At 43.4% G+C, this 25,845-nt stretch overlaps 1 protein-coding gene across 3 annotated transcripts in view; it reads left to right on the forward strand.

Annotated features, from left to right (window-relative positions):
- Window positions 1–2,578: 2,578 nt before the first annotated feature.
- Window positions 2,579–25,845, forward strand: part of LOC111152745 (CCCTC-binding factor) — a 53,157-nt gene continuing 29,890 nt past the window's right edge. For 2 of the 3 annotated variants that reach the window (XM_022511342.1, XM_022511344.1), the window contains exons 1-3: window positions 2,580–2,800; window positions 7,304–7,415; window positions 8,647–8,759. The gene's annotated coding sequence lies outside the window, so the exon portion shown is untranslated. Of the gene's footprint in view, window positions 2,801–7,303; window positions 7,416–8,646; window positions 8,760–25,845 lie in introns of all 3 variants that reach the window. The other variant, XM_022511343.1, reaches the window with a different exon arrangement.

A 25,845-nucleotide genomic window follows, 5' to 3' on the forward strand; every position in this document is an offset into this window, starting at 1 on the left:
TGCCCATATTAAAGCTTTAGAAAACATTCTTATAGCTTACTCTTAAAGATAAGGAAGATGGTCTGAAGTAAAGTCTTATAGTAAGTTTATTAATCAGATTATTAAAGATGCCAGAAAGAAAAAGAAGCTAAGAATTTAAGCGCAAGTCAGCCTTGTTGTTCCTAGTACACAGTTCCTAGGTACACCAGGAGGTGTCTGGGGTGGAGCACTGAAGAAATTGCAAGATGCAAATATTCCAGAGTAATTTCCCCTAAGTTTGCCTTTTCTTTACTTTTGAGCCCTCTGGTATACATAAGAGACAAATGGGATAATTTGGTTTCTAGAAAAAGGGATCACATGTAAATTTTCCGAATAGTCACATATTTCTAGACTATTAACTGATTAATAAGGCAAATACCTGAGATCAGGAATCAGAAAACTTGGGCCCTGGTGTTGAGAAACCAAATGATCTCTTTTCTGCATGTCTGTACCCAAGCAGCTGAATATTGCTGGAAAAAAACACATATTGCCCAACTGGTTTAACTTTAAATTCATGATTACAAACTTCAAATGGATAGCCAATATTGCCAGTCCTACATACCCAATGTAGGCAGTCCTACTAGGAAAGTTGTAAGCTTGCTCCTCCCACCCTCAGCATTTGCACTGATCTTCACCTTTATTACCTTAATTATCATAGTGGAAGCATCCTGTTCCTATCTAAGGTCAGTCCTCCCAGTTTCCTTATATCCTGTCATGGATTTCACTCCTATATAGGTCAAGCAAGCCTTCTCTCTCCTGTATCACACCCAAGGGCACATAAACATGCTCCAGAATCCTGCCATGTTTTAAAACATCTCCTCCCTTGACCCCAGATCTTTCCACAGTTATCCCTAAAGTTTTACTCCCTTCACAGCAAAACTTCTTTCCACAGTTATCCCTAAAGTTTGCTCCCTTCACAGCAAAACTTCTCATGTTGCCTACATATGCTCTATTTCCTTACTTTTCCATTCATTCTCAACCCATCCTAGTGAGGTCAAAATCTCTTGATTTACACCACGAATCAAGCCAAATTCGCCAATGATAGTCTCCACTGAATTCCAAGGTGACCAATCCAAGAGCCCTGTCTCTGGCCCAAGTTGACCTCTCAGCAGTACTAGACACCGCTGACCACTTCCCCCTACCTAAACGTTGTCTACCCTTGGATTCCAAATTCAACACGCTTGTGGATTTCTGTCTTCCTGGCTGCCCCCTTTCAGTTTTCTTCTCCATTATCCTATTTCTAAATGCTGAAATGTCTAGGATCTGGCCTTGGAATTTCTCTTCACTCTTTTCTCCAAGTGAAAGCCCACACACATATACATAGTTTAATCCGTTCATGCAATTTAAAAACACCTGATTGAGTTGCTACCACCTAAATATCTGAAGATTTTACATTACAAAAATCTAGATTTCTGATTCCCTTTTTCAACAAAACTCCCAGAATATCTGTCAATATTGGGCTGGCATCCTCATAATGGGAACAATCAGCTGAATGGAGCAGAAACTGTCTCGTTGATGCTGGCTCCGATTGTTATCCGTGATATCTAAGGTATGGGAGTTCAGAATACAGTCTTGAGTCAGATTCCCTTAAGTACCAAAGGCGCTCCTCCCTGGGTCACCAGAAAATCTTCCAGTCTGCTGTCGGTGAACTTCGTCTCTGGTTGGGTAGAATCCGCAGGTGCATCCTGGGGAGGGGAGGGACGACCGCACTTTAAGGGGCTGAAGGGCACCGCCCACAGAGAACTTCGCTCTCGAACAGAGATAAGAAGCGTAGGTTTTAAAATACAGCATTATATCACGCCAAATAAGAAAGTCCTTTTGACAAAAGGCCGGTGTGGTCGTGTATAAGCATCAAATCTGGTCTTCTGTTGGCCTTTCTTGGCTTAAGCGGACTGGTGACACCAAGGGGAAGCCCATGCCCTCTCCTCTTGCACCCTGTTTTAGGAGGCGGAGAGCTCCCTTAAAAGCCGCTGGGCAAGGACAGCCCTTTTCATCCTCGCGCCGCAGGCGCTGTACAGTTCTGAGGAGTTGGGAGTGTATGGGGACCAAGCGGCCTTAACGCGGTGGCGAGCTGCGGTGGGGAGCTGGGAGGGAGGGTCCGGCCCAGCTAGGGCGGAGACTTGGGCGGGGCCCGGCCCAAGAACCGCCTCAGCCACACTGCCTAGCCCCGCGCGCGCTTCCTCCAAACACGCTCCCTGCCACCCCCAACCCCCCTTTACGGATTCGGGGCCGGAGACTGCGGCTGTAGAACCAGGTCAAACAAGCCTGGGATCCTGTACCGCCCAGAGGCGGCGGCCTCCGCCCAGGAAACCCCACCCAGCCGGAGCCCGGACGTCGCGGCGCCCGCAGAGCCCACGCGCGAGCGGGCGAGGGCGCGGGAGGGCGCGTGCGGCGTGACGCGACTCGCGGCGCGTCCCGTGACGCCATCGCGCCCGCTTTTGAAAGTTGGCGCCCGGGGCCGCCTCCCATGCTGCCCTGCGCCAACCCCTCCCCTCACCTTTCCTCCCCCGCCCTCCACTCGTCGCCCGGCCGGCCCCCCCACCCGTCCCTTCCCTTATCAGCACCCGCGGCCCCGGCAGCGCCGACGCAGGCGCACTGCACCGCGCCGCCGCCATTTTGTGTCCGAGCCTGTGGAGCGATTAAACCGTGCGCGGAGCTGCTTCTTTGGCGGCAGCGGCGGTGGCGGTAGCCGGTGCGGGTGCGCGGAGCTGGCCGGGGACGCCGGGTGGCCGGAGCGGTGGAGCGGCGGCGGAGCGGGCGCTGCAGGGGGTGTGGCGCGGAGGTAAGGGGGCCCGGGGTGGAGGAGGTTTCGCGGGCCGCCTCTAGGTGTCACGATGGGGCCGCTCCGGTCGGCGCTGGCTGCAGCCCGGCGCCAGCGCCGCCGCCGGGGGGTGTTTGTCTCCCTCTACCGTCCCTGCTGCGGCGCGGCCGCCGCCATTGCCCGTCGCCGCCGCGGCCCGGCCGACCCCCCCCAACAGCCGCCCGCTAGGCCTCCCTCCTGGCGGCGCGCTAGGCCTCCGGCGGCGGCGGCGGCGGCAGCAGCAGAGGCCCGCGCGCCGGCGACTCCATTTTCCTTCCTTTGTCTCTGCCCTCGAGGCCGGCTCTTGGCCCGACTGATTGCCCGGCCGCGGCCCGCCCTCTGCCCTCCGCCCCTCCCGCGGCGGGTGGCCGCAGCCGAAAAGCGATCTCTGCGTCCCGGCTCCCGCGCCCGCCTTGCTCTAGGGTTCCGACCTACTGCCGCCGCGCGCGCAGCCCGGTTTCCGTGTAGTATGGGTGTCGAGCCTTGGCCGACTCCTCTCCGGCTGCCCCTCCTCCAGCCTGCCCGGTCCCCGGAACCTACCCGGCCGCTCTGCGAGCGTACCCCTGCCGCTTGGCTGCTCCGCGGTCGCTCCCAGTCTGCGCGCCGCCGCCGCTGGTCTCCGTCTCCGCCGAGTGGCGCAGGCGGCGCTGCTGCGGCTGCGAGCAGAGGGACCCCAGAGCTGCCGAGAGCTCCCTCTGCAAGGCTGGCTGAGCTGCTCGCGCCTCGACGCTGCCTGAGCGGGCGGGGGGACGCGCGCTCGCCGCCCCCGCCGGGCCCGGCTGCGCCCCCAAACTCGCGGCCGGGCTCTTCGCTGGACCTGACGGGTGCGGTCCCCCACGGTGGGCGGAAGACACTCGAGTTCCGCACCAAGTAGTTTTTCTACAGCCAGGATCGGACTCCACTTGTAGTGATAGCCTGACTTTGTGCGCTAAGAGATCTCAAAGGGATCAAAACTTAATTTCATTCTGATCTCAAGTGACGTGACAAATTACTGAATTCGGGATTATGGGGTGGCTAAATTGGATCCGGCGACCCTTTAGTTTCCTTCCCGCTTTAAAATGTCCTGACGCTAAGTTAGTACAGTATTTAGTACCTGATGCTTTAGGGCTAGGCGAAGGCAGTTCTGCCTCGGGATTGTGCAACCCGATCTAAAGCGCCAGTACGGCAGAATGAATTTATTCTTGACTCCACTGGTAATTTGCCCATATGCTGAAATATGAGGGTTGATGTTGTAATTGAATCCTGGGTCGCTAGTTGCAGTTGGTTTATAAATATCTACGCCTAATGTAACTACTCTTTAGTAGCTGACTTCCTGTAGCCCAGAGTTCAGCATTAAGTAAACATTCGCATACGTAGTCTGCATGCTTTGAGTTTAAATCAACTAGGAAAGTTAAAAATCTACGTCCCCTATAGGCGGCAAAAGAAGTTAAACAGGGCACGTATACTAAATTTACTGTCCTTACCTGTTTTTTTGAATGATTAAAAAGCTTCCTGTCGAATTGCCTATGAGGAAATTAAAACAGCCTGGTGCTAAGTGAAGTTGTCTGGTCTGCTGTGTGTAATTTCGGTCTGTAAGATTTTGCAGGAATCTGGCTCTATAAGAGAGTTTTTCCGCATTTTTTTCGGGGGTGGGGGGAGAACCCTTCAAAAACGTTCCTTCTCCCCCTCCTCTCTGGTAAAAGTAAAATTGCACTAACAAATCCAGTATTGATGAAGTGTTAGGTTTGGGAATAGAGCCATGCTTAATTGTCTAATAAATTAGTCCATTTGTGTAAGTTTTTGCATTCTTGAGATTTTTGGTTTTATTTTCTTTTTGACATGTGGATGGCAGGTGGTCTGTTTTACTTAAAAAAGTAAGCTCTCTACGTGTTAAAGATTAAAATCCAGAAGATCTGTGATTGATCCACGAGTAAAGCTTGTTTGCCCTGGTTAGTGTTGTGCTCCACAGACCATGTTTTGTTTCTTCATTCACTTCTGTCTTATAGTCACCAGCTGCTTGGACTTCCATATCATTCTCCTTGTTTTAATGGTATAGACCTTGTCTACAGAGTTGCTATTCTTTGAGATTTCCTGTATGCCAGGGATTCATACTTTTTTTGGAAAATGAAATCTACAGAGAATAAATTGAGGGAGGATATAAGGTTACCCAAAGGACCTTATTACTTAAATCAGCAACATGAGGAAGGTTACAGCAGTAATGTTTGCTCTCTTAAGAAAATATGGCTTATTTAAGAGGAACTGTGAAAGTCATCCTTAGGGGTCTGTCTATTCAACCAGCATAAGAAAATTTAGAAGCTGTAAAAGTCATTCTTAAGATGCACTACAGTTTAAGAGCTTTAGGGTTTTGCTTTAAACAACACACAAAGTGAGGGAGTTCTTTTGGAGTGCAGAGGCCACCTGCGGCTGACTAGGGCCTCAAGGAGGAGTCCCGTGGCAGAGACTTGCACAGTGGTGCCTGCTGGCAAAAAGCCTCCTCTAGAGACTGTTTTTTGTTTCTGTTTGTTTTTTTGGGGAGTAAGGGTGGAGTTTTTTGTGTGTGGGGTTTTTTTTGGTGTGTGTGGGGGGTTTTGTTTGTTTGTTTGCTTGAGGGATGCTTCTGGCATCAAATTCACTCCCCAGCATCCATTTTATAGCCTCCATTTCATTTTTTTAAACCAGAAATTTAGTTGATCATCTGTCTACCTTATTTACCTGTCTTGGTCCCAGATGACTTGAGACTTTTCTGCTAGGAATTAGGTCCTCTTCAAACAACTAAAATTTGTCATAATTTAATACTTTAAGAAAGAGCATACAGGTTTGGAAAGAACAATAATGGCAAATGTATAACCTTGCAGACCCAGGTTTGCAGTTGGATGTGTGGATTTGGCATGCCATATTTGTTTTTTTGTTTTTTGTTTTTTTGTTTTTAAAGATTTTATTTATTTATTTGACAGAGAGAAATCACAAGTAGGCAGAGAGGCAGGCAGAGAGAGAGGAGGAAGCAGGCTCCCTGCTGAGCAGAAAGCCCGATGCGGGGCTTGAACCCAGGACCTGGGATCATGACCTGAGCCGAAGGCAGCGGCTTAACCCACTGAGCCACCCAGGCGCCCCTGTTTTTCTAAACATCCCTGAACTTTAGTCACTATCCATAAATCTTCCCTGGTAGTATCTTTGTGCATTTTCTTAGTGATCAGTATTTGAGTGCAGAGATGTGACATTGTATATACACTGCTAATATATACACCAAGCATAGTGATTTTTCCATGCTTGATCTTCATTTTTAGTCACCCTTAGAATGTTGAGTAAATAAAATCTCATTTCTTTTGAGGCATGCTAATAACAATATATGGACTCCAATACAGAAGTGTTTGATATATTATCCTCAGTGGATATATTAATCCTCAGTTCAAGTTGTAAATTGCTTCTCAGCAGAGACGACTTCTTTAGCTTTAAGTATTTTATCAGCTTGGTTTTATGGGCTTTAGTTAATTATGAGGTGGATTCCCTCCTAGTTTTACCTTATATGCCAAATTCTTTGGAAACTCTCAATTCAAATTTAGCACTTTCACTTGGGAGTTTGCTTTCCTTCTTTCCTTCCTTCCTTCCTTCCAAGTAAGTTCCTTTGTACTGTTGCCTGAAGCTTGATAGTTCGTTTATTTGTTATTTGGGGAGAGAATTATCAGCTAATAAAGTGTTTCATTGCTGTGCTGCTCGGAATTTCAAGTAAATGAAAGCTTTCTCCATTGTTACCTTATTAAACTGAAAAATACAGTCTTGTGGTGTAAGCTAACTTAATCAGTAAAGCCACTACTTGCTGAAGATAAGGAAATATACTGTTAAAGGACTATTACTATATAAGAATTTTTTGTCAGCTTGAATATATATATACATATGCCATTATTTGCTTGCAAGATCATAATGGGGTACTTTTTTTTTTTAAAGATTTTATTTTATTTTAAGTATTTTCTGTATCCAACTTGGGGCTCAAACCAAGAACCCTGAGATTAAGAGTCATGTGCTGGGGCACCTGGGTGGCTCAGTGGGTTAAGCCTCTGCCTTCGGCTCAGGTCATGATCTCAGGGTCCTGGGATTCAGCTCTGCATCAGGCTCTCTGCTCAGCAGGGATCCTGTTTCCCCCTCTCTCTCTGCCTGCCTCTGTGCCTACTTGTGATCTCTCTCTGCTAAATAAATAAATAAAATCTTAAAAAAAAAAAAAAAAAAAAAGTCATGTGCTCCACCAACTGAACCAGCCAGACATCCCCACTGGGACATGTAGAAAAACAAATTACAGATCCTTTATCTATTAAGCAAATGTCTAAAAATATAAGTGTTTTATTGGCTTGATAGGATTTATGAATGCCTCATTTAGTAACGTGACCTCTTAACAAGTATATTCTTTCTTCACCAGTTTTATCCATTTTCATCTTGCCCTTAGTTTGCTTTTCATGTTACGTGTGCATTAGTGTATATTTGGTATTGATAAAATTATTTGTGTTTCTGTTTTAGAATGATCACAGATCTGGAGCCAAAGAACAAGATGCACTAGTGGACAGATTGCTAACCAGGGGCTTGAGAGTTCTGTTTTCCCTCCTCAAACTGACTTTGCAGTCACGGAGAGGTAAATGCTCTTTCCATTTCTTGGTCTTGGGAGTAGTAAATCCTTTCTGGGGTTGGAGGATTTGCTATATTTTTCTTGGGTATAGGAGATGGAGGACAGTGGGTGACTGAGGGTATACAGGTTTTATAGTCAGAATCCTTGGTTTGGAACTGCACTGCCATATACTAGCTGGGTGACACTGAGCAAGTTACTTAACCTCTCTACTCCTATGGTCCCCATTTGAGAGAGAACAATACCATTTACAGAGGCTGTTTTCCAAGTTGATGAGAATGTGTGTAAAGCATTAAGTACTATTCAGAGTGTGTACATAGGAAGACCCCAGGAAATGGTTGTTTTTCTGCAGAAACCCTTGGAATGTATTTTTTGACTATGAGCAAATAACCTCAAAAGTCCATGGCCCAAGGCAATTTGAAATTTTGATGGAATCCTGTCCTTGGGGAAATAGATCTTAGATAAAAGTTGTCTTAGTTAACTTGAGTTAGCCTAGTTGATGACCCATTTTTGCATCAGTTATAGTCTTTATGAATAGCTTTTAAAAAACATCTTAAAGTATCACTTAAAATTTACTGTAATCTACAATTTCTGTTATAAAATATCATGGTCATCATAGGGAACTTGAAACAGGCCTTATAAGTGTTGAGATCTGCTAGGCTTTGAATCTTATAAAAAAAGTGGGGTTCTGGGTAGGAAAATGATCTCTTCTGAGGCTATCAGAAGGCACATCTTTCTTATCCCCTAGAAGATGTGAAAATAGTTTAATTGCCCTTGTGTAAGAGCAAAAGAGTAAGGTGGGAATTAGAAATGTTGACATTAGATAAGCTGTGTGAATGAATCATCTAAGTGACGGCTACTAAGATTTTTCTTACAAGCTGTGCCTGGAGCAAATAGAGAGGAGGAAGGGAGCAGGAGTGAAAGCTCTACTATTCTTCACATGTCTGTTTTCCATGGTCAGCTTGGTACATTGATAGATGGGAAGGAGAAGGTCTATGTGCTAGTATTCTGTCACTCCAGAAATAATTTGTACCCTGCAGGGTTTTTTAGGAGTGTTGACACAGCGTACATATTAATGAGTGCTAAAAGAAAAACATGACTGATTTGAAAAGCTATTTAGAAAACTACTGGTAAGAGTTTGGGGAATGGGGTTGTAGGAACATGTTGGTCACTTTTAAGTGTTATGGCTATTTAATTGTTTAGATCCCTGTTTCTCAAACTGGGATATGAATACCCTTAGGGTACAAAGTGGTATGATTCCGGGGTACTTGAAGTCACAAGATAAACATGACCCATCTTCTTGGAGCTTCAATTGTGCTCATTGAGGGGGCGGTGAGTTAAGTAATTTGACTGGTAAGTAATTTTTAAATTTTTACATTAAGACAAATACATGTTTTAGGATCAGAATAGGAACTCTGTATGATTTACATAGTTTTTCAACAAAGTGGGTCATGAGTACCTGGGGATAAGAATTGCTTTTTGTATAGTTACTAAAATAGAAATACTTTTATTTTAGTATTTAAGAAGCAATACTTTTGAGCTCTAGAACAGCTCTACCATCCAGCTCCTTACTTTGTTCCCTGTAGTATTGTACTGTGGCATATAGATGTTAAATTGTATTAAATGGTGCTTGTTGGCTTGCATGCACGTTCCTGCGCATGTCCAACATGCACAAGAGCTCTGCACAGATTGGGAGGCAGTTCTCAATGGCTGGATGAAGTCAGAAATATTAAGACCATTCCAATGACCTAAGAATTACAATTTTTAAATAAAGCAATGAGCAAAATCAGATCTAAAATTGTAAATTCTAGGGGCGCCTGGGTGGCTCAGTGGGTTAAAGCCTCTGCCTTCAGCTCTGGTCATGATCCCAGGGTCCTGGGATCAAGTCCCGCATCTGGCTGTCTGCTCAGCAGGGAGCCTGCTTCCTCCTCTCTCTCTCTCTGCCTGCCTCTGTGCCTACTTGTGATATGTCTGTCAAATAAATTTAAAAAAAATGTAAAAAAAAATAAAATTGTAAATTCTACAAAAGAGAATTTTGAAAGCAAATGTCACATTAACTAAAGCGTAATTAACAATTTATACAGATTTTGTTACTCCCCATTCAAGTTGTCAAGTACTTAGAGTCATAATAAAATGGCTGAGTCTTAAGCTTATAGAACTTGTGACTCCTAAGATAGTTATTCAGAAGCATCTAAATCGTTTTGTGTCTTTTAGAATTACTAAGTATTGGGGCGCCTGGGTGGCTCAGTGGTTAAGCCTCTGCCTTCCGCTCAGGTCATGGTCTCAGGGTCCTGGGATCGAGCCCCGCGTCGGGCTCTCTGCTCAGCAGGGAGCCTGCTTCCCTTCCGCTCTCTCCCTGCCTGCCTCTCTGCCTACTTGTGATCTCTGTCAAATAAATAAATAAAATCTTTAAAAAAAAAAAAAGAGGGCGCCTGGGTGGCTCAGTGGGTTAAGCCTCTGCCTTCGGCTCAGGTCATTATCTCAGGGTCCTGGGATCGAGGCCCGCATCGGGCTCTCTGCTCAGCGGGGAGCCTGCTTTCTCCTCTCTCTCTATGCCTGCCTCTCTGCCTACTTGTGATCTCTCTCTCTCTGTTTCAAATAAATAAATAAAATCTTTAAAAAAAAAAAAAAAAAGAATTACTAAGTATTGTTACTAGTGTGTTGGTCTTAATAGAAGTGGCGCGTAATAATTATATTTTCTGTCTTTATAATATCTGTATTTTTTTTTAATATTTTATTTATTTATTTGACAGAGATCACAAGTAGGCAGAGAGGCAGACAGAGAGAGAGAGAGAGAGAGAGAGAGAGGGAAGCAGGCTCTTGGCTGAGCAGAGAGCCCGATGCGGGACTCGATCCCAGGACCCTGAGATCACAACCTGAGCTGAAGGCAGCGGCTTAACCCACTGAGCCACCCAGGCGCTCAATATCTGTATTTTGAATACAAGTTTTATATTTGAACCTAATTTGTTCTAGGTACAATGGAATGTGACTTTCTCGGAAACATATTTGAATTGGATCAACCAGATGTTTAGACATGCTCTAAATATTTATACTGTTCATTGTACACTTGTAATGTGTTCATTCAATTTTTTTTTAAAGATTTTATTTATTTATTTGACAGACAGAGATCACAAGTAGGCAGAGAGGCAGGCAGGGGGGGTGGGAAGCAGGCTTCCCACTGAGCAGAGAGCCCGATGCGGGACTTGATCCCAGGACCCTGAGATCATGACCCAAGCCGAAGGCAGAGGCCTTAACCCACTGAGCCACCCAGGCGCCCCTGTGTTCATTCAATTTTTGAACACTTGCTTTTCTACTTTGCGTCAGACATTGCATTAAGCATTGGGGATTTGAAGATGAATAAGAAAAAGATGGTTTTCCAGAGGGTCTTGAGTATAGGGCAAGAGATTAGTAAATAAGTGTTATGTTATTTGTGCTCTGATAAAAGTGTGTTTTGTGATGCAGGGAGGATAGTCAGTTACAGGAGTTGGTGAGGGATGTTGAGAAAGGCTTTCTGGAAGAGAGACCCTGATGTAGGTGTATGAGAAAATTCAAAAGGAACATAAACTTTGATTTTAATCCTGTTAGAGGACCAAGGTTTAGTGCAGTTTAATAGCTGTAGGGCCTTGGGCAAGTCCATTAGGGGTAATTTCCTTGTGCCTTTTCACATTGGTAAAATGACAGACTTATGGCAGTTAAATGTATTGTTGGGGGAAATATGTATATATATTTGTAACAGTAACTGTAGCGTGCAATGTAAAAGTAAAGTGATGGATCTTTAGAATAGTCGGTCGTTGTATGTATTTTGCATTAAGCCACAATGATGACCACCAGACTGTACAAAAATTAGGTGAACCAAGTAAATTGGGACTTTGTAGATGAGAAGATGATATCAGTCAAAATCTGTTGAGCAGTAGAGAAATCAATAAGTGAACAGGGCCACACCCCATTGGGAGTGATGTTTGACAACCATAAAAAGAAATCATTGGGAATGCTATTAACCAGCAAAATGCTAATGAAGTTTGTTGGGTGTTGTGTTTTTTGGTTTTTGGTGGGTTTTTTTTTTTTTTGTTTTATTTTTGTTTTTGTTTTTTGAGATTGATTTATTTATTTGACAGAGACACAGGGAGAGAGGCAACACAAGCAGGGGGAGTGGGAGAGGAAGAAGCAGGCTTCCCGCTGAGCAGGGAGCCCTATGTGGGGCTCGATCCCAGGACCCTGGGGTCATGACCTAAGCTGAAGGCAGACGCTTAATGACTGAGCCACCCAGGCGCCCCATGACTTTTTTTTTTTAATATAGTTCACAAAAATTGTTATGGAATAAAAGTAAAAAAACCCGAACTAGGCACAAAGCAAGAACTCAGTAAGTAATTGAATAAATGCCTAGGAAAAAGACTAAACAGACATGGAAACACTGGTCAAAATATAATAAAAAACTAGTAGTGCAAGGGTGGCTAGGTCTGGGGTAACTTTTCCTGGTTTTCTATAGTTTGTATAACATCTTGTAGTGCAAATAAATTTTCCTTTTTTTTTTTTTTAATTACCACAATTTGGAAATGACCATATTTGATAATGGGAGAGTGAGTAAATATGAGTATCTGTATAATAGGATGTTATGCAACCATTGTATTATGTATAGTAACATATTGAAAGGGAGAGATTTGAGACATACTTCATAAAGCAGATTATCAAATAGTATGCACAGATATGTGTGTGTATATAGGGAGGGGACTATGGATATAAACCAGAACGTTTATATAAAACCTGTAGGGGCGTCTGGGTGGCTCAGTTGGTTAAATGTCTGCCTTCAGCTCAGGTCATGATCTCAGGGTCCTGGGATCAAGCCCCGCATAGGGCTCGCTGCTCGGCAGGGACTTGCTTCCTCCTCTCTCTCTCTCTCTCTGCTTGCCTCTCTGCCTACTTGTGATCTCTCTCTGTCAAATAAATAAATAAAATCTTTAAAAAAAAAAAAAGTGTCTGCCTTCAGCTTAGGTCATGATCCCAGAGTCCTGGGATCGAGCCCCATGTTGGGCTCCCTGCTCAGTGGGGAGTCTGCTTCTCTCTCTCCCTTTGCCCTTCCCCCTGCTCATATGCTCTCTCTAACTCACTCTCTTTCTTAAATAAGATCTTTAAAAAAAATTAACCTATAGATGTGTATTCTTGGTGATCTGAGTTTTCTCATACTTACATGTTTTATATAATTTTTAAAAGGAAAAGGAATACAGTACAGTAGGAAGTAGTAGGAAGAAACTTTTTGATAAATATAGTGAAATAATAAAAAGGCATTTTTGTCTAGTTTACTCTGGCAGTGAAGTCTAGATTTGAGTGGATTAAAAGCCTTGCCAGAACACTGTTACAGAAGTGCAGGCAGGAAGGAGGCTACCGGCAGCCATGCTCTGCCCAAGTGTCAGAAGGAATTGAGGTTGCAGAGGCAAGTCTTAGAACTTTCCTCCCTTAACATTTGGTCTTAAACTTTTTTTATATCATCTGAATAATGTTTAGTTTCATTCTTTAGAAGAGTCTAATAATTAAAGAACTATAGTAAAACCTAAAGAATTCTTATTTTCTTTCCACAGAGATAAACACTATTAATACTTTGGTGCGTTCCCCTTTGGGGTTTTTTCCCTTCACTTTCGTAAGTGGGCATGTATATTATAATACAGTTTGGTGTTTGGGGTGTTTGTTTGTTTGTTTAGACAGGTAGGGAAGGTAGGGAAGAGGGAGAGAGAATCTCAAGCAGGCTCGGCACCCAGCACAGAGCCTGAGTCAGGGCTCTGTCTTGCAACTCTGAGATCATGACCTGAGCTGAAATCAGGAGTGGGTTACTTGACAGACTGAACCACCCAGGCGCCCCTGTATAATACAGTTTTAAAGCCAAAATGTAATTGTTCTATATAAGTATTTTGTAACTACTACATTAAATAAAAACGCATGGGCAGAATATTTCAAACAGTACAAAATGTGCAGTGAAAAGTAGTAACTTCTTTCCACCTCTGATCCTCAGTTTACTTCTCCAGAGGTAATTAATATTAATTTTTCATATAACCTTCCAGAGAAAATTCTGTGCATGCATAAACATATGTGTTTCTGTATCCTTTTTAAAAAAAAAAATACAGATGGTCGAATACTATACACATTTGAGTTGTTTTCAGTCTTGCTGTTAGAGAAAGATGTTCTAGTCGATATCCTTGCGTGCACCTTTTTGGGCATTTGTACTAGTGTATTCATAGGATGAATTCATAGCAGTTTAATTGCTTGTATATTCCTGGAAGAGGGAATGGCATGCACAAAGGCTCAGAGGCAGGAGGAGAGAAGCCTAGAAACTTCTGGGTACTGAAAGCAGTTTAGTGTGATTAGAGCAGAGTGTATGGGGCTGGATGTAGATCTGCTGATAGGTCCTTAAAGAACCCCATAGTCTAAGTGAAAGAGTGTAGACTTCATCTTATAGGGGAGGTTTCAGAATTGAAGTTTCCTTGCTGGTGATAAATTTCCATCTTAGAAATCTTTGTCCACTGTGTGAAAAATGGTGGTAAGGAAGCAAGAGGGAAGCAGGGAAACTACTTGAGAGGCCATCACATCTGTCCAGGCAAGATGTTAAACCCGCTTGGCTTAAGGTAAGGGATCTCACCAGAAATAGTATTTATGTAGTTTTATTTGTTTCTTTTTTTTTGTTTTGTTTTGTTTTGTTTTTTATTTTTTATTTTTTTTAAAGATTTTTATTTATTTATTTGACAGACAGAGATCACAAGTAGACAGAGAGGCAGGCAGAGAAAGAGAGGAGGAAGCAGGCTCCCTGCTTGAGCAGAGAGCCCGATGCGGGGCTCGATCCCAGGACTCTGAGATCACGACCTGAGCCGAAGGCAGAGGCCCTAACCCACTGAGCCACCCAGGTGCCCCTTGTTTCATTTTGTTAAGCTAAGTTGGAATCCTAGCCTGCATCCTCTTTTGTACTCTTTCTTCGTGTTACATGTTACGAACATTTCCCCCATTAGATACCCTATGTTATCTCAAATTACTAGGAATCTGCTTCCTTATTGCTGATTGTTAAGTTTTCTAACCTGTTCCTTTGGGGATAAGTCTCTCGGTTTTGGCCCTTTTTTTTTTGCCTCTCATACTTCATCTCTCTGCTTCCCATTATTTGAATTATTTCTACTAAAGGAGTAAATAGACTTTGGGGCGCCTGGGTAGCTCACTGGTTAAGCCTCTGCCTTTGGCTTAGGTCATGATCTCAGGGTCCTGGGATGGAGCCTGGCATCAGGTCTTTTGCTCAGCAAGGAGCCTATTTCCCCCTCTCTCTGCCTGCCGCTGTGCCTATCTCTCTCTCTCTCTCTCTCTCTCTCTCTCTCTGTCAAATAATAAAATCTTTAAAAAAAAAAAAAAAGAGTGAATGGACTTTGAGTAAGAGCCACATTAATTGTACATTTGAGTGCATAGATTTGAGAAGTCTAATAACTACTCAGCGTTCTTTTCTGATTCTGTTCTTGACTGTTCCCAGTAGTAGATACTTGCTGATTTAGTGACTTTTAGGTAAGGGTGCATCTTAGTTAATGGCTAAGTTGATTATCTTATCAAGTATATAGCTATGGCTTTCAGCATTTTTCACACTAAAATTAAATCCCCTGTTTCTTATTTTGAAGGAAGATGCCTCCCCAATAAGAAAGGTAGCAAATAGAGTCCTAAAATGTCCTAAATTGGTAAGGGCTTTTGAAGAGCAGATGTCTTGATGTTCTGTGTTCAGGGAGAGTTGGTGGGGTGGGAGGGACGGGGTTGGTATACAATGATTATACCTTGACTTTGAGCAGCCTTTCTAGGTCAGAACACATCCTAATGGAGGGAGGAAGGAGCTAGTCTGGTAGATGGAATCTAATGTTTACGGTGTTTTTGGCTGACACAAAGATTCCTCATTAAATTTCTTGTACTTCAGAGGTGCCTGGGTGGCTGAGTCAGTTAAGCATCTGACTCTTGGTTTTGGCTCAGGTCATGATCTCAGGATCCTGAGATGGAGCACTGCATGGGGCTCCTTGGTGAGTGTGGTACCTGCTTAAGGTTCTCTTTCTCCCTTTCCCTCTGCCCTTCCCTCCCTTAAAAAATTTCCTGGAGGGGCACCTGGGTGGCTCAGCCATTAAGCGTCTGCCTTCGGCTCAGGTCATGATCCCAGGGTCCTGGGATCTAGCCCCACATCGGGTTCTCTGCTCAGCAGGAAGCCTGCTTCTCCCTGTCCAACTCCCCTTGCTTGTGTCTCTCTCCCTGTCAAATAAATAAATTTTTAAATTAAAAAAAATTTCCTGGACTTCAGATGTAAATGCCACTTAGTAGAGTGGTGTACATTAGCCAGCCATCTTTTTCTAAATAGATTTTAGAGACTTCTTCCTGATTCTTGGTTATAGACAGGTGGACTGCAAGGCTAGGGAACTACCTTTTGCTCCATCCTTTTGTACACCTTTGCTGTATGCATTTGTTAAAATTTCCTCTCTTGACTTTTTTAGCTAGGAAGTGGGGGTACTTGTTCCCTTCTTACCTACAAGGATGACTCTAACTGATAACCTAAAAAAAAATGTAGGATATTAAACTCAGATGAAATTATAGGTCATCTGGCAATCTTTTCATTTTACAGAAAACAAACCTGAGAGGCAGTGATTTTCCTGAGGTCATAGACATAGGACAAGTGCTTCTGCCTTTTTTTTTTTACTTTTCCCCATACTGGCTCCAAATAGCCTCTGGGTTTCACAGAATATTCTACTGCATTTGGTTCTATAGCTAGTTATTAGATACATACTCATTTTTTTAGATCACTTTTTTTTTTTTTTATTTTTTATTTTTTTGACAGATCACAAGTAGTCAGAGAAGCAGGCAGAGAAAGAGGGAGGAAACAGGCTTCCTGCTGAGCAGAGAGCCCGATGTGGGGCTCGATCCCAGGACCCTGGGATCATGACCTGAGCTGAAGGCAGAGGCTTATTAACCCACTGAGCCACCCAGGTGTCCCTAGATCACTTTTTTTTAATTAAAGATTTTATTTATTTATTTGACAGAGATCACAAGCAGGCAGAGAGGCGGGCAGAGAGAGGGAGGGGGGAGCAGACTCCCTGCTGAGCAGAGAGCCCGATGTGGGGCTTGATCCCAGGACCCTGAGATCATGACCTGAGCCAAAGGCAGAGGCTTAACCCATTGAGCCACCCAGGCGCCCTAGATCTCTTTTGACAGAAATAAAAATCCGTGTGTTTTTAGAAAAAATGGTGTGAGGGACGCCTGGGTAGCTCCTTTGTTAAACATCTGCCTTCGACTCAGGTCATGATCCCAGGGTCCTGGGATTCAGCCCTGCATCAGGCTCCCTGCTCCTCGGCAAGCTTGTTCTTGCTCTCCCGCTTCCCGTGCTTGTGCTGCCTCTCTCGCTATGTCTCTGTCAAAAAATAAATAAAATATTTAAGAAAAGGAAAAACAGCGTGAAGACTATACTTTGTTACTACCCTTGAGCATAGTATACCTGTGCACTGGCACATGTTAGGTGTTTTGTTTTGTTTTGTTTTTGTTTTTGTTTTTTTAAGATTTTATTTATTTGACAGATCACAAGTAAGCAGAGAGGCAGGCAGAGAGAAGGGGGGGAAGCAGGCTCCCTGCTGAGCAGAGAGTCCGATGCGGGGCTCGATCCCAGGACCCTGGGATCATGACCTGAGCCTAAGGCAGAGGCTTTAACCCACTGAGGCACCCAGGTGCCCCACATGTTAGGTTTTTAGTATGTGTCACAATTTCTTTTTTAACATTGTCACCAACTTTAAAGGTTGTCCATGTATACACTGCGTTATTAGACTCTTTAGACTCTGACCATCAGTAATACTAATGCTTGGTCTCTAGTACCAGCACTGTTTGGATTTGAGCTTGTTTACTTCTTTCCTCGTAACTCAGGACTTCTTAATCCTTCAGTAGTTTCTCTTTGATAAGAACAAACCATCGTTGGAGGTCACTGTTGGTTAGCACCTATTTTTAGTATTGTCCAGTTGGGCCATTGAAAGTTATAAATTGTTCAGCCCACTACTTTTTATTTCTTTATTAATTCTGGTATAACACCTCTGGCATGGCATGGTCATGATCATATATCATAGAGCAGGTATAAGATATTTTATATTCACAGAGGTTTGTGTGTAAGTATTCTATAATAGTGGAGGATACCAGGCGCCTGGGTGGCTCAGTGGGTTAAAGCCTCTGCCTTCGGCTCGGTGCATGATCCCAGGGTCCTGGGATCGAGCCCCACATCGGGCTCTGCTCAGCAGGGAGCCTGCTTCCTTTCCCCTCTCTCTGTCTGCTTCTCTGCCTACTTGTGATCTCTGTCTGTCAAATAAATAAATAAAATCTTTAAAAAAAATAGACTTGCCATAGATCCTCAGCCTTCCTCATATTCTCAGCAGTAAAAGACTGTAGGACTGCTCCAAAGACAGTGTAACTCTGAGGTACTTTCAGGGCTCAGAGCAAAGCAGAGATATGGTAGTTCCTGACATTGTCACCCTTGGGAGCACAAAAAGAAGTGAGGCATTAAGTTGCTCTATGCCCGCAAAAGTGTCAGAAGCAGAGAGGGGTAGCATGTGGTTGGGAACCAACTTTCACTTGGTACTATGGCACTAGTGTGTTGACTCCCAGATAAACTTTGTATTTGGTTTCATGTGTAAATGTTCAACAAGCGAAATAAACAGGCTACCTTTACTGAGGAATCAAAACATGGCCTCTGAAGCCAGGTCACCCTAATAAACCTGAGATGGTTTAGTACGGTTCCATTCAGTTGTGTTGAATTTATTTGCAGAGAATTTGTCTGATTCCATACATATTTAAAATTTTTCCCCACCTACGGTCTCCTCTTTTAGCATGTTCCTCTCTACTGTAGTTTGCCTATCAAGGTCCATCTCATCCTTTAAGATCCAGCTTTAGCGTTTTCTTTCCTTGAAGCCCTCTATAAACTCACTTAAGCCATCCTTTGTGCCAGGGTGGTGGGAAGTATGTTAATCCCTGTTACAGCGCTCATCACACTACAGTGGGCCCTTAAACAGTGTGGAGTTAGGGATGCCAGTGCCCCCCACACTCCATCTCCAACTTGAAAATACGGGTATTACTTTTAACTCCCCAAAAAATTAACTACTAACAGCTGTTGACCAGAAGCCTCACTAATGATCTAAACAGTTGATTAACATGTTTTATATGTTACATGTACTATATACTGTGTTCTTACAATCATGGGAACTTGGGATCACTATTTCTTGGGAAGCGTGTATAGATAGTCCTCTAATATGCTTCAGGAAATAAGTTGGGGTATTTTAGCAATCAGTTGTCCCTTGTAAAGGACAGCAGTATATTAAAACGTTGTGGTAGTTTTATTTGTAGGCTACTAGGAAATCATCATTTTCTACTATCTTATTCTTCATACCCATCTATTATTCTTAGAATATGTGTGTTTTTTAATAACTGAGCTCCCCAAAGGACTAAATTCTATATTGATTAGTATAAAAAGTTATTTTGGTTGATTTCCTTTGGGAAATATCTGACATACTGGCTGTACAGCCATAATCTGGGTGATAAATTACTAAACCTTATTGTCAACATGAGCATAGTCGCCTTTATTTTTTTAAAGATTTTATTTATTTATTTGACAGACAGAGATCACAAGTAGGCAGAGAGGCAGACAGAGAGAGAGGAAAGGAAGCAAGCTCCCTGCTGAGCAGAGAGCCCGATGTGGGGCTCGATCCCAGGACCCTGGGATCACGACCTGAGCCCAAGGCAGAGGCTTTAACCCACTGAGCCACCCAGGCGCCCCTATTTTTAAAATATTTTTCATCTAGAACATATTTATTGAGCACCTGCAATGCATGATACAAGTGATTTTATTATTAGTTTTAAAAAATTTATTTTAAGGGGCACCTGGGTGGCTCAGTGGGTTAAAGCTGCCTTTGGCTCGGGTCATGATCCCAGGGTCCTGGGATCAAGCCCTGCATCAGGCTCTCCACTCAGCAGAGAGCTGGCTTCCTCCTCTCTCTCTGTCTGCCTCTCTGCCTGCTTGTGATCTCTCTCTGTCAAATAAATAAATAAAATCTTTTTTTAAAAAAATTATTTTAAGTAAGCTCTGCATGCATTGTGGGGCTTCAACTCATGACCCTGAGATCAAGAGTTGCATGCTCTACTGACTGAGCTAGCCAGCCTTTATTTTTATGTGGCGGGATTTTTTTAATCTAACCTATAATTGTGTTGTTAGGACATATTTATTTTTCTTTATTTAAGAAATGACACACACCCACACTCAACACAGAAAATAAATGACACAAACAACAATAAAGGAAGTAAATTCATATAGTTAAACTTCCACTTAGCATACAATATTTTGATTTTCCATAAATTCCTTCCTGCTCTTGTCATGGGCAGAAAACATCTATATGTGTTTTGTGTGACAGTAAAATCAATATTGAGTGTCTGCTGTTTACATAACACTGTTTTGTATTTATTGGTGTAGAGGATACAGAAGTAAAAGGCATAGTTCCTCCCCTCAACAAGCTAATAGACTATGTGGGGAAAAGACATAATCATAGAACAGTATACTACAATGAAAACCAGACAAACATGAAGTCAGTTTGCACTTAAGAAGATGTGGTTTAGGGATGCCTGGGTGGCTCAGTTGATTATGCATCTGCTTCGGCTCATGTCATGATCCCAGGGTCCTGGGGTCAAGTCCCACATCAGGCTCCTTGCTCAATGGGGAGCTTGCTTCTCCCTCTGCCTGCCACTCTCCTGCTTGTGCGCACTCTCTCTCTCTCTCTGACAGATAAATAAAATCTTTAAAAAACATTGGGGGGGGGGAGATGTGATTAGGGGATCACTTGAGCTGGGAGGGGACAAGACAGTAGGCACTTGTTTAGAAGATGCCCAGAAGATGAGGTTGGGTGGGTGGAAATGATGGGAATGGACTGTACAGAGTTCTGAGAGTGAAGCTAAAGAGTTTGGAGTTGAAGGGTGCCTGGCTGGCTCAGTCCAGACAGCATGTGACTCTTGATGTCAGGATCATGAGTTTGAGCCCGCATTGGGCATGGAGATTACTTTAGAAAAAAAGGAAAAAGAAAGAGTGTAGAGTTGATTAAATAGGTCTCAACCACCTTTTGTTTTTGCACCTCATTTCAGAAAGAAGGTTTCATCAGGCAGCAATATGCTTGACAGATGAGTAAAGAGAGAACAGTCTGGGACGCTGTTGTTCCTTTTCGGCTCTTTCCTAGAATTGGTTAGTTACCAGGTTCTATCCTCTGGATGCTACCTTCATCATATAGAAATTCAGTAGTTTACCAGAGAAGACAGTTTAGTTGGGAACATTTATGTAAGGTTTGTGATTAGAATTCTAGGACACTGGGGCACCTCGGTGGCTCGGGTCATGGTCCCAGGGTCCTGGGATCAAGCCCCTCGTTGGGCTCCCTGCTTGGTGGGGAGTGTGCTTCTCCCTCTCCCTTTCCCTTCCTCCCTCCCCTTCCCCCACTTACTTTCTCTCTCTCTCTCAAAATCTTTAAAAAAAAAAAAAAAAAGGATTCTAGAAAACAGAAAGGTTATATATTTGTTTGGTTAACATGTATTCCTTACCCTCTGGGGTGGAGGATCCAGAGGAACACAGTGTAATGATACAGAGGAGCATTGGAGCCAGGCTTTGTGTGTGCATTGTTCTGTTGAGTCTTTATGACAGCCTGTGAAGTGGATACCATTATTGTCCCTGTTTTGTACAAAAGGAAACAGAAGCACAGAGGGTAGCATATCTCACTCCGTGTCACACTGCTAGATTAGTAGAGGAACCAGAATTGGGATGCAGGTTTTTGGCTGGGGGACCTAAGTTTTCAATGACTATACATTCTGCTTCTCCTGTCCCTTCCCTCCTTTTTTCAATATGGAATGAGCATTTACCTCATATTAGGCATTATATTGAAATGTGATTTTTTGGGGGGCGCCTGGGTGACTCAGTGGATTAAGCCTCTGCCTTCGGCTCAGGTCATGATCTTGGGGTCCCGGGATTGAACCCTGCATCAGGCTCTCTGCTCAGCGGGGCACCTGCTTCCCTCTCTCTCTCTGTCTGCCTCTCTGCCTACTTGTGATCTCTGTCTCTCTGTCAAATAAATAAATAAAATTAAAAAAAAAAAAAAAGGAAATGTGATTTGTCATTGTCTACATAATATTACATTTTGTGGGTGTATCGTTTTCCAGGTTTTAACTATTCACCTGTGGTTGTACTTCTAAGTTGTTTATAATGAGTCAGGCTTAGTTAAAAGAGTTTGTGACTCTTGATCTCTCGGGGTCATGAATTTGAGCCCCGCATTGGGTATAGAGATTAAATAAATAAACTTAAAATAATGTCCTTATAATCTTAATGTTCATCTCTGATTATTTCTGGGCATGAAGTGAAGCGGAGTTACTGGGCCACCAATTTGAATATTTTGAAAATTCTTGATTCATATCACCATTTACCTTGCTGATTTCATGGCACCAACATTAGGGACTATCCTTTAAAACAGCTGTAGCGGGCACCTGGGTGGCTCAGTGGGTTAAAGCCTCTGCTTTCGGCTCAGGTCATGATCCCAGCGTCCTGGGATCAAGTCCTGCATCGGGCTCTCTGCTCAGCAGGGAGCCTGCTTCCCCCTCTCTCTGCCTGCCTCTCTGCCTACTTGTGATCTCTCTCTGTCAAATAAATAAATAAAATCTTTAAAAAAAAAAATAAATAAAACAGCCGTGGCAGTTTAATAGACATAACATGCTGTCGTGTTACGTTAATTTGCTTTTTTGTTTGATTTAGTGTTAAAGAAGTTCTTTTTCCTTCCTTCCTCCTCCTTTTTTTTTTTTTTTGAGTCATTTATTTGTGTGCTTTGCCCAGCTTTTTTTTCCCTTTTGATGTTCATCTTTTTCTCATAAATTTTACAATCGTATGATAAGGATGTTAATCCTTTGTCACATATGCTACAAATACTTATTTCTTTGTTGACTATTTTCTTTTTAATTTTGTTCAATGTTTTTGTCATAAGAATTTTTTAGGGTGGGGGAGGGACATTGGATGGCTCAGTCAGTTAAGCATCTGCCTTCAGCTGAGGTCATGATCCCAGGGTCCTGGATCGAGTCCTGCGTTGGTCTCCCTGCTCAACCAGGAGCCTGCTTCTCCCTCTGTCTTCCGTGTGTGTGTTCTCTCTTTCTGACAAATAAATAAAAATATTTAAAAAAAATTTTTTTTTTTTGCGGGGGAGCCTGGGTGGATCATTCGTTGGGCGTCTGCCTTCGGCTCAGATCGTAATCCCAGGATCCTAGGCATCAAGCGCTGCATCAGGCTCTCTGCTCAGCAGGAAGCCTGCTTCTCCCTCTCCCATTCCCCCTGTTTGTGTTTCCTCTTTTGCTGTGTCTCTCTCTCTGTCAAGTAAATAAATAAAATCTTTATGGTCAAAATTTCAGTAATTTACTCTGGTTTCTCCCTGTTATTTCTGTGTCTTAGCACAAAGCCTTCCTCATTCTGAGATCGGAAGGCTCTTCACCTATTATCTTTTTTCAAGGTGGGTTCTTTTTGTTGTTGTGTTGTTTTTATGTGTGTGTGTGTGTCAGTATTTTCCAAGTAGCTTAATAGCTTTTTGGCACTTTTTATGGAGTAATCCTCTGTTACCAACTAATTTTTAAAAGGACAGCTTTTTATGTTCTAGGGGTTTCTGGATTGTCTCTTCTGTTCAGATAGGCTATTTGTGATGGTGCCAGTTACACTACATTAATTATTGTGGCTTTATAACATGTTAATATTTGGAAATAGAAGGTTGCTTTCATTTTTTGGAAATTTTATTGCTCTCCTCATCATCTTGTTTATTTTTCAGACATTTTGAGAATTACCTTATATAAAGGACAAAGAATGAGGCGCTTTCTGATCTCCAGCCTTTTTTTTTTTTTTTTTTTTGAGAGAGAGAGGTAACACGTGCGCCCGCACAAGCCAGGGATGAGGAGAGACAGAGAGAAGCAGACACCCTGCTGCTAAGCAGGGAGCCCGACATGGGACTTGATCTCAAGGTCCTGGAATCATGACCTGAGGGAAAGGGAGATTCCTAACCAACTGAGCCACTCATGTGCCCCATGTTTGGCCTTTCTGATCATGGATAAACATAGTAGCTTCCCTGTTTAGTGAGGTCTTTTATGTTCTTGGGAGAGTTTGTAGTCTTGAAATAGGTCTTCAAATTTTTAGTTGAGGTTCTTTTTATTTTGATAGGTTTCTTTTTTTTTATGTGAAATTTTTTTTTTTAAGATTTTATTTATTTATTTGACAGCGAGATAGCACAAACAGGCAGAGTAGCAGGCAGAGGGAGAGGGAGAAGCAGGCTGTCTGCTGAGCAGGGAGCCTGATGTGGGGCTTGATCCCAGGACTCTGGGATCATGACCTGAGCCACCCAGGTGCCCCTTGGTTCTCCGTTTCGGTTCAGGGTCGTGAGATTGAGTTTTGCATCAGGCTTTGCACTGGGCATGGAGCCTGCTTGGGATTCTGTCTCTCTGCCCAGTTCCACCTTCTTCCTCTCTGTTTAAAAAAGAAAGAAAATCGGAACCCTAGAAAATACAAATTAGAATAGAAGGCTATTATATAGCTTGAGAGGGAAAAAAAAAGTGATCAGGGTGTGGCCAACTAAAAAAAATGGTAACTCAGATCCTGCTACACAGGTCTTAACAATGAAAGAAAAAATTCCTTAGTTAAAGAAAAGCTTTTTTAAGCATGTAACTCGAAAATTTCTCCCACATATCCTTTAGTGTAAGCCAAGGGCATAAGGCCAAAACAAAACTTGGTGAAAGCAGTTCTGTAAGGGATAAGACCATGTGACACAAATATACCCGGCTTTTTTTCCTGATGGTCTGGCATAATTCTGGGATAAAGCCTAGACTAGAATGCTGACTTCCACAGAGAGGTCAAGTCAGATCAGGACAGAGAGTCTCCTTTGGATTTACTAGTTAAGGACCATTGTACCCCTTAGAGCAATTCAGTAGAGAATTTGGGGAACAGAAACCAGACTGAAGGTATAGAAAAGAAATAAAGGAGTGGAAACGGCTAGTGTGAGGTAGACCATGGAAGGAATACAGAAATGGCAGATGCTAAATTACCGAGTGGGTTAAAGAAGTTTTAAGATATGAAAGATTTGAGCAACACAAAGCTGGCAGAGAAAAGACTGAGATGGGGCTCCTGAGTGGTTCAGTGGGTTGAGCCTCTGCCTTCGGCTTAGGTCATGATCTCAGGGTCCTGGGATCGGGCCGCATCAGGCTCTCTGCTTGGCAGGGAGCCTGCTTCCCCCTTTCTCACTCTGCCTTCCTCTCTGCCTACTTGTGATTTCTCTGTCAAATAAATAAATCTTAAAAAATAAAAGAAAAGAGAAAACTGAGACAAGAGGAAGAGGGCTGATCCAGTAGGCTCCCAAGGTTGCAGGCCAGGCCGGTTGGTAAGAACATGGCCAAACCATAAGAGCCCCTGTTACAGGCCAGGCTTTTGCATCCTCCCACTCGACCAGTAGTCAGCAAGGGCAGATAAGTGTTCAGGTGCCAGTTTTCCTCTCTGCCGGCCCCGACATTTGCAAGTGCCAAGATCGCACAGTCACAATCTGAGGGAACCTTCTTTGGCCCTATTGTAGAAGTTGATCAAATGATTTTTCAAGATTTTGTTCACTTGAGAGAGAATGAGAGCTTGAGCAGGGGTCAGGGAGAGGGAGGAACAGAGGGAGAGGGAGAACCAGACTCCCCACTGAGCAGGGAGTCCTACTGGGGTTCCATCCTAGGACCATGAGATCATGACCTGAGCCAAAGGCAGACACTTAACCGAGTCACCCAGGCACCCCCAGAAATTACCATTTAAAATAAATAAATTAGGGCGCCTGGGTGGCTCAGTTGGTTAAGCGGCTGCCTTCAGCTCAGGTCATGATCTTGGGAGTCCCTGGATCGAGTCCCGCATCGGGCTCCCAGCTCCACGGGGAGTCTGCTTCTCCCTCTGACCTTCTCCTCGCTCATGCTCTCTCTCACTGTCTCTCTCTTCTCTCAAATAAATAAATAAAATGTTTAAAAAAAATAAATTAATTAATTAAAACAAATGTTTGTAAGCTTCACTTTGTCACCAGGATGACAGAAATATGTAAAAGATGGGCACCTGGGTGGCTCAGTGGGTTAGGCCTCTGCCTTCAGCTCAGGTCATGATCCCAGAGTCCTGGGATCGAGCCCCACATCGGGCTCTCTGCTCGGCAGGGAGCCTGCTTTCCCCCTCTCTTTCTGCCTGCCTCTCTGCCTACTTCTGATCTCTGTTAAATAAATAAACAAAATCTTAAAAAAAAAAAATGTAAAAGATCTGTTCTTTTTTTTTTTTTTTTAGATTTTATTTATTTATTTGACAGAGAGAGAGCACAAGCAGGCAGAGGCAGAGAAAGAAGCAGGCTCCCTGCTGAGCAAGGAGCCCAGT

Source organism: Enhydra lutris, unplaced genomic scaffold (genome assembly GCF_002288905.1).
Source record: "Enhydra lutris kenyoni isolate GAN:26980312 unplaced genomic scaffold, ASM228890v2 scaffoldscaffold30, whole genome shotgun sequence".
NCBI lineage: Eukaryota > Metazoa > Chordata > Mammalia > Carnivora > Mustelidae > Enhydra > Enhydra lutris.